This window comes from Cavia porcellus, unplaced genomic scaffold (genome assembly GCF_034190915.1).
Source record: "Cavia porcellus strain 051 isolate PalLab524CR breed Dunkin Hartley unplaced genomic scaffold, mCavPor4.1 scaffold_8, whole genome shotgun sequence".
NCBI classification, from domain to species: Eukaryota; Metazoa; Chordata; class Mammalia; order Rodentia; family Caviidae; genus Cavia; species Cavia porcellus.
In genome coordinates this window covers 6114898-6128732 of record NW_026947491.1, presented here as the reverse complement: position 1 = coordinate 6128732, position 13835 = coordinate 6114898, and the positions used below count along the sequence as shown (strand labels likewise).

At 41.9% G+C, this 13835-nt stretch overlaps 1 long non-coding RNA gene across 5 annotated transcripts in view; it reads left to right on the top strand.

Annotated features, from left to right (window-relative positions):
• Positions 1 to 13835, top strand: part of LOC101787911 (uncharacterized) — a 56620-nt gene that overhangs the window by 29130 nt on the left and 13655 nt on the right. For 2 of the 5 annotated variants that reach the window (XR_010049112.1, XR_010049114.1), the window contains exon 6: positions 4104 to 13299. This is a non-coding gene — a long non-coding RNA (uncharacterized LOC101787911). Of the gene's footprint in view, positions 1 to 683; positions 13300 to 13835 lie in introns of those variants that run through there. The other 3 variants (XR_002789722.2, XR_001199803.3, XR_010049113.1) reach the window with 2 other exon arrangements.

Below are 13835 nucleotides of genomic sequence, written 5' to 3'. Positions count from 1 at the left end.
GGCATGCGTTCTAGCTTCTGCACTGAGATTTTATCTGTTCCTGTTATAGCACCAGGATTGGATTTCCAGTTGGTTTCTCTTAGCTTAGTTCATTCCTGGGTCAGCAGGGTGTATCTCCCCTTGCTTAGGACTCCTCATATCGCACCATCCCTGGATTTTAAGCGGGGTATCTCAGAGAGCCTCCGTAGCTGCTGCTATCTATCCGCCATGTTCTTCTGGAAGTCTCTATCCATGTTCTCTTGACTGGCGTGATCCATTGCTTAAAGGACATCAGGAAGCTAAGAATCAGCATTCTGCATATTAAACTCTGCCAGCAGGGACTGTGGATCTACTCCTGCTTCAACCCCTGCAGAAACTAAAGTGGTCAACATTTGAGAAATGGTATTTAAGTTGTGTGACATGGCATAGTCAGAGGGCTGAAATGGGTGTAGCTTAGAAAGAACCTCTGATCCTTTCCCAGCCATCTGCAGGGAATGCTCACTCACTCTGAACCAGATGCACCCCTGAATTACAGACTGACACTTTGTGTAACTGCAGAAATCCAAGTGGTAGGGCAGCTTACACTTGGCATCCAACCTCTCTATTTCCTAACAGTTCAGAGTTAACTGGATGTGATGGAAAAGAAATGATGGAACTAAAAATGTTGAGGATCATTGAAAGGTTTCCTATCTCTTCTGTTCCAGCTTTTTATTTGATCAGTACTTCCAACGAAGGATGCAGACAAAGGAATGGAATGGTGAGAAGATGTTTCACAAAGGAAGCAGTGCCAGGACATGAGTGGTGGTGCTGATTATGTTAAAAGCTACACTGTGCCATTCTTTGTCTTTGAGTCAGTAGATTTTTGATCTCCATCTTCTCCATAAGAGTTACTGTACTGAGCTGAGTAAAATAATAAGTCCTGCTTTTCTCTATTGGGCTGTTAAGTGTCTGACATGGCAATAGATTCAGTTTCTTTAGCTTGACTCTCTAGGGCATGAGGCTTGTTTAGTGACCTTTTCCTCATAGCTTTCTAACGCTTTATTTTTTTTTTGTCTTTTTCTTTTTTATCAGTACCAGGGATCGAACTCACACCTGCCTGCTTGCAAGGCAGGTGCTTATGCTGCTGAGCTAAAACCCCAACCCATAATGCTTTATTTTTATTTAAAGAGAAAAAAAAGATAAAAAGGGTACAAATAAAAAGAATTTCAGAAAAATAAACAGTAAGAAATCCCTAGTGATAAATTACATATTTTTATCTTAGAAATAGTTGTTCAAGTTACAAAATTAAAGCATACGAAGTGACATTCAAATAATGACACTGCAAACAGTTCTGCTCAATGATCCAACAAAAACTTAGTAATATGGTTATCAGTCCTACACACTTGTTTTTTATCTTAAAGAGGATAAGATTAAATATGTCAAAACAGAACAAAACAGTTCATAAGGAAACAATTTAAAGAAACACAGATTTCTAAGCAAGTCCACTGGAGATCTTCACTATCTATATTATTGTCTCTAGTTTTCTTCCAAATAGTTGTCCCCATCTTCACACACATTGAATATATACTGAACATTATAGAACTTATCAAATTATTACAAGATCATGAAGGCTTTTTAAGTCTTCAAGATCTGATTTTGGGAAGTCAATAATGGCTACCATAATGTCTCTCATTCTCTTCAAAATAGCTGTGTTAATCTTTATGTATGCTGAAATTGAACATAAGAGACTAGACTAATATCACTCTGAGCAGTGAATAATTGTATTGCTAGATTTTATATTATAATGCTACAGAATTAGCATTGGGTTTCTTAGTGTCTCCTCTTCTTCAGAGTATCTGTTCATTACATCGTGTATTGTATAATCTGTTCCCATAAACAGTTTAGAAATTTTTTGCATGTGTGAATCTCTACACGTATAGCTATCCTTTCTGTATTTTAGGGAAAAATGGATCAAAATAAGACAACAAAACAAATTCCTAGAAAACCATGAAATGACAAAGAATATAAGACCACAATATTAGGTAATCTATAGTAGTTACTATGCTTTTTCTTGTTATTTTCAATAGAATTGTCCACATCATCAGGCATTATATAGTTAAGCATAGCATTACATAGCTATTTTTATAAAAACACATCTTGGAGACATTGTAGGACTTGAAAGCAGTTAATAATCAAAACTGGAATGGATATCTTTTACATCTTGTCATCTTCAGAGTAGTTGTCTGTACTCTTAGACTTGATACTATCAAGCATACCAAATTCAAATAAAATCAGTCAAGGCAAAATAGTGGTCTAGCAAACCAGCTTCAAATAAGATCAGTCATAGTAAGACAATGTAAGTAATACAGGGTTTCAGTTTAAGTTAATAGGAAATTAAGGATAGTTACTGTGGTATAACTTGTTATTTTTGGGTTAGCTGTCTGTGTCCTCAAATCCCATATGAGTAGACAGACCGGAACAAAATATAATCAAACTAAGCAGAGCTATGAGACTATGGTGGCTTTTAAATTCTGATACACTTATAACAATGTACTCTGCTTTCCTTTTTTAGGCAATTCCTCACCTTTCCCCTTCTCAGGATGCTTTGTATATTTTGGGTCCCACTAGCTCCTATAGTTTTTAGACTAGGGGATCAATCTGTTATCTATCTAAGTGTTGCTGAACCATTTTACCCCTGAGCTTGATCTTGAGCTGTACTCCTTTACTCACTAAAGCCACAAAGGTTTTCCTTCCTTCCAGCTGTATAGTTCTACACTGCACATAAGTGTCATAGCTTTCCAACCTATCTGCAGCTGCTGGACAAGTTGTCCCTATTTCTCTCTGGTTTCCTGTTACATATAGCTTTGCTTTTTCATCTTTGACTTTCAGTTTATTAACCCTCTTTCAGGTTGAGTGTATTTCCTATTCAGAGCCTCTCTGTGGATCCTGCCTCCTAATCTACTCTGCCTGTGTTTCTTTTTTGTTAGTGTATCAAGGCGATCTATATTAAAAATTATAGCTTACCATCTCTGCCTCATCTCTGCTATTCTGTTCTTCTGCTATTATTTGTCCACTTTACTCCTTCATTCCACTGTTTGCCCTGTTCATTGAGGCCTCTCTGCCACTGTTGCTGGAATCTTGGTATTTTTTTCCTCTCTCTCTCTCTGGAATGTCCTTCAGTATTTTTTTTAGGGTTGGGTTGGTGGCCATGAACTCCCATAGTTCCTCCTTGTCTTGGAAATATCTTGTTTCTCCATTAATTTTGAGAGTTTTTCTGGGTACATCAGCCTTGGTTGGAAGTTTTTCTTTCAAGGCTTGGATTATTTCCCCCCAGGCTCTTCTCTATTTGAGAGTTTGTGTTGATAAATCTGTCGTTATTTTGATGATTTGTCCTTTGTAGGTGATCTGCTTCTTTTCTCTGACCACTTTTAATATTCTGTTCTTGTGGTGGATTTCTGGAACCTTGATTATTATATGTCTGGGTGTAGATCTGTTTTGGTCATAGGTGGCTGAAGTTCTGTATGCCTCATTTATCTGGATACCATTTCTTTTTCCTATGCTTGGGAAGTTTTCCTTAATTATATCTGTGAACATTCTTTGTAGTTCATTTGTGATTACTCCTGCTTCTTTGTTTATATTTTTTATTCTTACGTTATAAGTCCTCTTGTCATCTTCTAGCCTTTGAATTGTTTCTTCTTGGTTCCTTGTTATTTTTAAGAGATCTTTTCTTTCACAGTCATACATCATAAATCTCTCTTCAAGTTTTGAAAGGCTAACTTTAGTTTCTGTCAAGGCATTTTTCCAACTTTCAATGGAGTTTTTAGCTTCCTGGTAACCTCTTTGGTTGCATGTATTCTAGATTTGGTTTATATTCTTCATAAAAGGTTTCTCTTCCTTTTTGGAGTTCCTCCGTTCTTCCATCTGTGTTCTCTTGGGAGGGGCTTATCATTCCTTTAATTAATCTTTTTATATCTTGCCTCACTTGGATCAGGAGTACAATTTTAAATTCGTCTATGAGGTCACAAAGGTATTTCTTTATGTCCGCTGATGCTGTGTCTAATATTGCATAATTACTGCACTGGTTCTCTTCTGTACTCAGTACTCACTGAGAGCCAATAACGCCTTCCCCCTTTGCTCCACTTTAGACTGTGCCGCGTCTTCCCATCAAGGGCCCAGGACTCATTGACTCCCGTTATCTGCAGCTGTGGCTTCAGCAGGACTTTGGATTGTCTGACTACAGGGCACACCCAGCACAGCCCAGAATGGGTCACGGAATGGGTCTCAGTGAGCGTATTGGGCTACAGCCCTCCACCCGCGCTTTTCCTTCCTCTTCCTACTTTTATTTTTCCCTTCGGTTTCCTCCTGGCTTAATAAAAATCATCCTCCAATCATCTGGCCCTCTTCATGCTGTCAAATTCTAGCATCTGACCTGCCTTCCCCACAGAGGCTCTTGATCCAGCTCTCTATCAAGCCACCATTTTCTCCTCTCCCAGTTTTCTAATTCTTCATGTGCTAGATGTGTTAGACTCATCCCACATCCCCTGAGAGAGCCTTGGCTGGTATAACTGAGTCTAAAAAGCTCCCATTTCTGAACAGGGCTCTCCAGAGGTGGTGCAGAGGACATGGAGGAAATGTAGGACACATCACAGTGCTATGGACATAGATAGTTTGTCTCATGGAGGTTCAAGTGAACCTAGCATCCTTATCTTTTTTTTTTTCAAAATCCATTTTGTTCAAGGACTAAAAGGAAAAACTACAACAAAATGTCAAGACACATCAATCAGGGGCAACAATGGTACATACATTGCACATTGTCATCCCCACATGAATCACCCAGAGCATAAGACACCTGAATTTATTTGTCCTGATGTGCCCTCACTTCTGAGGATCAACAGTGAAATTGTCACTTGGTTGAATGAGCTGCTCAGCTGGGGAGCAGAAATCTTCAGTCTTGAATAAACAAATTATAGTGTGGCTGAGTGAATCAAGAATCAGTTCAAGACAGCCGATACCTTTCAGGCATATCTGGAAGCCACATGGCACAGTATATTCAGGCCGGTTTGGTACTCATGAGAGTGCTCATTAACCAGAGTGGAAATCTGGGTGGATTCTAAGGAAATGAAATCTTTGAGATAATTGTGGAACAAGAATGAACTTGTGTCTAAACATTTTCCACATCTTGACAATATGAAATCCTGAGGAGAAATTACCTGAAGGAAGTCTGAGTTCTTCTAGAAATAAATGAATTTAAAAATACCACTCCAAGTAGAAGGTGGATAGAGGGAAATAACCCTGCTTAGTATTTCTTTAGATGGTTTTAATGTTTTAGTTGGCAGAGATGTCCCTGTCTTCCAAACCCAAGACTCAGTGGACCTAGCCAGAAAGATAGGGGTTTTCATTCACTGAGCACCAGGTCTCATGCCATGTCAGGAAGGGCCTCAGGTCCTCCTTTCCTGGTGGTCACTTCTGAGGGGCTGTGGGAGATGGGTCTGGGTTGGATCCACATTCACCCTTTGGGTCTGTGTGGCCTTTGTCTAGGACTTTCAGGAGCTGACAGTGGACTGCACATTCATTGTCTGCAGGTTAAGGGTTTAGAAACAACTGTTTGAAGGAGGGGCTTCCATGTGAGGCCTCTCCATGCTCTTAAACCACTCGCTCCTCTACAAGGCCCTGAATAAGGAGGTCAAGATTTGTGATAGGTGCTAAGATCCCATGTGTGTTGGGGATCAACACCTGTGAAAATCATGAGGGGGCAGATTGGGAAGACAGGGTTGTCTGGCCATATAATTGTCTGCTGGAGCCTTGGCCTCCCCCTCGGTGAGTTTTGAGGCTTTAGTGTCCCCATCAGGCTCATATACTTGGAGCATTATGCTCCAACGTTACAGTCAGCCCACACATTATTCTGTTTAGGATCCATGACTTTCTGTGTTCCATGCCTGGTCTGTGTCTATAAGAGAAAATGCATTGTTAGGTGGCTGAATTGTAACCTCTGAATACTTCAACTTCTGAATACAGCTAGACTTGGACAAGACCTACAGAATCCCTCAGGAAAAGTGAAGCTGAATGTGATCACAGGTGACACAGAAACAGTCATGGCACTAGGGATGGTTTCTTTCTGCAGAAATTTCATTTCCCTTGGTTGTCATTTAGCTGTTGGAACACTGGTCATGAGGGAGAGAGTCTTCCAGTGAAAGACACCTTAGTGGTGGTCACACACAGTGTTGTCCTGCTGGGCCCACTGTAATCCAGTGGTGAGGTTTCTTACCATTTTTGCCTTTGGTGAAGGTGAAGTTGTCCATTGAGTCCTGCAGGCAGGATCATGATGAAATATGGCATTTGTGTCAAGTTCTCAGGTTTTGAGCTATCGTTGCATGGATTTCTAGTGTGTAAGCACAGTGAGACATCTTTGTAAAATGCAGTTTAGCTTCCTGATCATAGACTAGAAGGATCATGGTCCATTCATCTTCTGGTAACACTCATGGGAATGAGGGATTCCCAGTTTATTCCTTGTGGAGACTTATTCATACCTCCTGTGCTCTGTATTCTGAAGAGGTAAATAGTGCAAAGTGTGGCTCACCCTGCTGGACATAGGAATGACCTGTTATGCCAATATATGTGGAAGGTGACTCATATGGATGCTCCCCTATGAAGCCTAGAGGTAGGGACAAAGATAGCAGTCATGCTGTGTATACCTCAGGCTACCCGAGAAGGAATTTGCACATTTGCCTCAGACACCACACAGTGACAGTCAGATGCTGATTAGCCACCTGTCTCATTCACTATTTCAAGCAGTCATCACCAGGGAGCAATCAAGCCAGTTTTGGGAGACACCCCCCACCTGCCTCATGGAACAGCATCTTGTGCAAAATTCTGGGAATTCTTGCTGCATATGTTTCTCTGCATCCCATGGAGTTGGAACAGGACAAAGTATCTGACATTTAAGTACAGCATTAGATTCAGTTACCCACAGGCATTTCTAGGACACACCTGCAGTGCGTGACCCTAGAGCATCTGTACTAGCCCCACCAGTGGTGTGCTTTCATGAATGGCTCCTTCTGCATCTAGGGAGTCCAGAAAGCAAATGATCTGGCCATGCACAATTTAATGTCCCACAGGAGCTTGGCACAGTTGGAAGAGAGCTCCTTATCTGTGATGACACTGATTTCTAGCAAGAACCACTGAAGGAATAAGTTTGGGTGCCTCTAACTATGCACAGTTCCCTGACCCAAAACTAGTCCCTGATCTGCCTGGACATCTCCTGCAACCTACTCTAACATCTGCTGGAGTCCAGACAAGTGCAGAATAGAACCCAAGTGTCTTGAGTTCAGTTATAGTGGTCCTCCCTGACACAGCCTTCCAGAGTCAGGAGAATAAGGGTTGATCAGGAAAAAGATCCACAGGAGTCCTGGAATTCCATCTGGAGAAGATGTACCTGATCATCACTTTTTGTCTGAAGGCAGGAGGAACAAGCCAGGAAGTGTCAGCAGCACATGGAAGGCTGGAAGCCAGGACAGATGTCCAGCAGCTGGGTTTCTTTTATAGCAGAGTATGGAGCACAGATCCAGAAGCAAGGAGAGTGTCATTGTCAGTCCAGGGAGATTTCTCACAGGGTTTCACAGTGTGTTGGGTAGAGATGCTCTTTTATGTACATGATGGTGACCAGAAGCCAGGGGCCCTGGCAGTGTTCCATTATAGCAGAGGTCAGAGTGACAATTCGAAAAGCATGATCCCCATTCTTCAAGGGCTGCAGGCAAGAAATGGAGATAAAGGAGCAGACAATTCTCATAGTCACCACAGAGGTGACTATAAGGAGTAGAGATGCAGCTTGAGGTCCAGCCCCTGGAAGACTTTCCTTAAATCAGGATGGGCCATCTCGGATGGTCAGTTAAGACCTTACTGCTCTAGGCACAGCACTACCCTGCAGGGGAAATGGAATGTTGCCTGCAGAAAGGAAAACCATAGTGCTTCCCACTTCCCTCACAATCCCTGTTTGTCCAAAGGGAACCAAGGTGTTGTTGATCCAAGTGTGTTTCTCTAGGGAGAGCTCTCCTGCGGCCCACATGCCACCCCCTGTCACTACAGGATGCTGCAGTGGCACTTCCCCTGCCTTTCTCTGGCCCTTGGTGCAATTCTAGCCAAGGAAGTCGAGAGCCCCCAGGGCAGGAACTGCTGCCCACTATCTGAGCAACTGATATGGAGAAGCAGAAGGTTCCAGGGCAGGAACCTCCCTTCCTATGTGGGGAGCCCAGAGTAGGCTTAGAGCACACACAGTCTCAGCCTGCTAGGGGGCATCTCCTCCTTGTGTACTACGATTTTGTTTGTAAGGAAGCCTTGAAGCCCTTTGCAAAGGCAAGACTAAATATTAGTTGAAGTCCAGCCAGGGTCCTTTATAGGTACCTTCGGCCTCCCTGACACACCTGGGCTTACCTCCTGTCCATTGCTCTGAGCATGCATAGACAAATCTAGTGACCACAACAAACTGGTCTCCTGGGCATTTGGACTCAGTACAGTGGTCCTTTACCTTGAAACAGTTTTTCCCAGATCTCTGTGCCTGGTTTTTCCCTGAATTCTTGGCAAATCGCCCACTGTCCTTGCACATGACCACTGATGCTTGTTGGCATTTAAGACAAGTGTCTTCCCCGAACAACTGTCAAGGGACCTGCCTTGTCATTCACACTCTTCAACCTCAAAATGAGATGAAGTTTTTTTCCAGGCTGACTTAATGCTTAGTGTTTTCCATTCCCTAATTTCCTAATGGGAATATGCATTGACTGATGTGACCCACCTCCCAGAAAAGGGTGGATTTCATCTGGTATTTTAATGTTGTCTTGAGTCAAATGTATTTTTCTTGCATCTTTCAGGAAATGCTTCTCCCAAATCTTCAGGTATGTTGTAGGTTTATTTCTGCATGAAGGCACAAAGTGAGGTGAGGATAATACCAGCACGTGATGGCCGGGTCCTTCCCTGAATTGTAGGAACCTGTAATGGGCCTAGGCTCCTGCTGACATTCTCAGGATGAGTTTAGCTCATCTTGTAGTTTTCTCTCAGTTATAAAAGTTAAGATGCCATTCAAAGAAAAAGATGCTACCTCACAGTAGTGGCCCTTGCTGGTCGAGTGCCTCTGGACTAGAACTGTGATCCAATATTGAGCCCTGTGTATAGCCTGGAGTTGTCTCCAGGTTGTATCAAATGTCAGCAGGGTTAATTTTCTGTCCCAGGTCCATTGTTGCCTAAAATGCGGAACTGGACCTGTAGCTCTAGCTAACATTCTGTGGGGAGTGTCACTGATAATGTGCAACCTGACAGGGATACTTAGCCTGGTTCTGCAAGATCCTGTGACCACAGACTCTGCATCTAGTGTCTGGATTCAGTCTTGGGCTCTGTAAGTACATGGGTTCCAGACAGTGGGAATTTGAGCAGGAGCAGACTATGAATGCATAAGACCCCTTGGATCATTCTTTTGTGAGTCAGTTCACAGCGGCATTTCTTAAATATGTTGAATGTACTGTCCTGCTCCATTGGGCCACATCAGTTATGGTTGTGTCACTTTCTACTCCCCCCATTGTAGTTGTAAATCTTCACAGGTTTTATTAGGGGCCCTGTGCAGCAGGGATAGAGGACACAATCCCATGTGTGACTGGCATAGATCACACTATGTCCTTAGTGCTGGGAATTTATATTAGAAGCTTCTGAGACAAAATAAGCAAAGAATATTTTGAGTAAATTTTTAATGGACAGAAATAGCAGTTTGTGTACTAGCTAATATCAAGGATTTTGAGGAAAGTCATAGGAATCTCTGTCTTGAATCGAATTTGATATTTTCAAATTGGGCAGGAAGTTTCTCCAGCATCCAGAGTCTCCCATCTCTGATCCTGGTTGCTATTCACACATTCACAATCTAAATGATGTAACAGCCTCTAAATATGCCTAAATGTACATTGAGCTAATTAATTACAAATCTGTGGCTAAAATTGTCAATAGGAGGTGCTAATGGGCTGCAAATCTCTTGCAAGTTACTGTTGACATGTAGCTGCCTTCCTTGAGGCCAAGACATTTTTCTCAAAACTCATAGTCATCCAGCAAATATCTGGATCAATGTCTCTAAAGATGCTATTTCAATACATTGTCTGCAAAGACAAGCTGAAAGTCCTTAAGGCTAGCAGAAACTTCATCCTATCCAAGTTTATGGCCTCATGTGTTGCTGTAGCAATTCGGGTGACTGGGCGGTATATAACATAGGCCATACTAAGAAGACAAATATTGTATGGTGACTTTCTCAGACAAAATAAAAAGGAGAATGACTCCTAGATGCTGAAATAATCCAGAATTTTGAGCTGAGTTCATCAGGAACATAGTGGAATGAGGAGCATGCTGCTGAAGCCATTATTAAAAGTTTGTGCTAAATGATATCCTGCCCATGGTGGCAATGGTTTTGATTTCCACCACTGGTTCTCATTTCCCCACTCAGTCAGGTCAGATTATGAATCCAGTGAGGGTGCCAGCAAGTCTGCAGGTAGAATAGAGTGATCAAAAACCATCATGAATTTTTTTTTTAAAAGGACAGGTTGACTTTGCAGGATCAGAAGCCTCAAGATATAGGTGGTGTATGATTAAGATTGCTGAAGACAGCCAATACTATTTTTTTATGAGCCTGCCTTTCCACTGCATGACCATGCAGATCCCCTGGCTCCATGGAGAAGCCATGCATTCTCAGAGGAATCAGCTTGTGAGCCTTCCTGTTTTTCTGACTGTCTTCTTGGCAGACAAGGAGCAGATGTGGAGATCCAAATCCCTGAAGTTATGTCTGCAAACTTTAGTCCCAAAGCAGCCCCATGACTTTTTTGGAATCACAAGTGCAAGTACCATGTCCTGCATGTCCTATAAGCCCTCACTTGGTGTTTATACCAGCAGACACTACCCCACAGTGCCCAAGATTGTTGGTCATCTTGATTCTGAGATCTTCCTAGTCATGAAGAAGCAAGGCATGGCAAGGTTGTACACCATCAAGATCCTAAATTGTGACCTGAATGCAGTGACTTGCTTCTTGCTGTTACCCTGTAGATCTGATTCCTCTCACCCACTATTGTCAATCATGAGAAATGAGTCAAATGACACATTCAAATGACACATTCCCATATCAGCTCTCGAATGTAGTTATAGATGCCTTCACTGTTTCCAGCTGTCATTTTGGGGAATATGAAACATCCCCAATTCCTTTGTTTTCCATGAGCCAAATATTTTGTCTATGAAATTGTCAAAAAAATGTTTGCACTGTAGAGCAGACAACTTCCCAGAGCAGTGCACATTGAGATGAATGGTCTTTGTTGGCACTGAACTTCCCATCACTAACTTGTGTGGTTGTGTGACTCCTCAAATCACATAGATCCTGTAGAAATGGTGATTTGCCATTAGTTTAGACTATAACCGTTCTAAGTTGGAGAGAAGAGGGCTGCAGTTGTCAGGTCAAAGCACTCCAAAGAGATAAACAAGACCTTGGGGAGAACATGGCAGATAGATAACAGCAGCTATGGAGGCTCTCTGAGATAGCCAGCTTAGAATCCAGGAATGGTGCCGTGTGAGGACTCCTAAGCAAGGGGAGATATACCCTGCTGACCCAGGAACAAACTAAGCTGAGAGAAACCAAATGGAAATGCAATCCTGGTGCTATAACCAGAACAGATAAAATCTCAGTGCCAAAGCTGGAAGCTGCACCTCTGGAAACCGTGATTTGAATTTCTTGCTGCTGCTGTTTCAACTGAATCGGCACAATAGGGACAGAGATGCGAAAACTCGAAGAGTGGGAATTGGCGAACAGAGTTGAGAGCGGGACTGGTGAGTGCTCGACCTGTGGTGAGTGAGAGGAACGGAGACCCTTCCATAGACTAGGAGGCTCCAACAGAGGACATTCTGGGATGGGGCAGAATAGCCGAAACAGGGCGCTGCAGTGACTTCAGTCACATATTCCCCTCTCAAGCAGGATTGGTGGAGAGTGCTTGGCCTGGGTGACGCCGCATACTACGACCCCGTAGGCTAGCCCAAACCAGGTCCCAGCACCTAGTGGTGCACCCTAGCAGTGAAACCTTCAGTAGGTTGACCTGAAGGGGTGGGCCCAGCATATGCTGTGGAGGGCTGTGTCTCCCTAGTACACTGCAGTGGGCAGGAACACCTAACTGGTGGATTCAAACAAACTGTAACCCACAAAGAAAGAAACTGGGCCTTCTATATATGCCTGTATGGAAGGAACAAAAAATATGAGAAGAGGAGGAAACAAGAAAGGGTCTTCGGCCCCCAATCCTGAGAACACTGATCTAGGAAAGGTAAATGCAAAGGAGAATGAGGACAGAAAACATGCAATATCAGACCCGGCACCAATAGACATAAAGTGATATCTCTGGAGCCTCATAGACGAGTTCAAAAGTGAAGTATTTAACAAAGTAAAGCAAGATATAAGTAGAATAGTTATAGAAATCCTAAGCACCGCCCAAGAAAAACCAGATGGTGGAATGGAGGAACAGAAAAAAAGGAGAGAATCGTTTGATGGAGAAAACAGAGAAAAAAGAATACGCGAAGCAGGTTCAAAGAGATTACCAGAAAACTAAAAAGTCTATTGAAAGTTGGCCCAACAGCTTGAAAGAAACTAAGGATAGATTATCTGAATTGGAGGACAGATTTGTAATTTGGGAGCATGAAATGAAAAATTTCTTAAAAATAACAAGAAAACAAATAGCAATAATCCAAAGGCTTGAAGATGATAAGAGGATCTATAACTTAAGAATTAAGAACGTAAAAGAAGAAGTAGGGACACAAGTAAATGAACTACAAAAGCTATTCACAGAAATAATCCAGGAGAATTTCCCTAATTTAGTAAAAGGTAAAGATACTCAGATGTATGAGGCATACAGGACCCCAGCCACCTACAACCCAAACAGAGCTACACCCAGGCATATAATAATCAAAATTCCAGAAATCCAATATAAGAACAGAATATTAAAAGCCATCAGAGACAAGAAACAGATCACTTACAAGGGAACACCCATCAGAATTACAGCAGATTTCTCAGCACAAACCATCAAATCACAAAGAGCATGGGGGGAAATAATTCAAGCTTTGAAAGATAATAATCTCCAGCCAAGATTGATATATCCTGCAAAACTACCCCTAGAAATTGATGGAAAAACAAGGTGCTTCCAGGATAAAGAGGAACTAGGGGAATTTGCCACCACCAATTCAACTCTACAGAGAATACTGCAGAATACATTCTAAAACCAAAATACCAAGAAAAATACCAAGATTCCAGAAACAGTGGCAGAGAGGCCACAATGAATGGAGCAGAAAGCAAAATGAAGAAGACAAACTGACAACTAATGACAGAAAAAGAGCTCAACAGAAATGAGGCAGAGAAGGTTGGATGGTAGAAACAGCTATTTTGGAGAAAACAAGACATCATAACAGCTAGTTATGATTTAATATCATCTTGTTTTGAAGTCCCATCAAAGTTTTGTTCTTCTGTCTCCATTGGTCTTAACACGTTGTATCGTATTGGATTTGATTATATGTGACAATATAAACAAAAGCTTTTATAGACAAGGAGAATATACAGAAACCATTGTTCATTTTCTATTAGTTGATTCTAAATACCCTGTAATACTGTAATTTTCTTGAATGGTTTTACATTGTCTTGATATGTTTGATGCTACAGTATACGAAGTTATACTCAAAGATTTCAAGGAAAGAGACACTGTGGTAACTACTTTTATGTTGGGATATCTGTAGGTGAAACACTATTTTGCTTAAATGGTTATGTTTTGACCTGTGCTGTTTTGTTGTTACGTCCTTTTTTAATCTCAATCTCCTTTTTTATTATTTACTTTATCTTT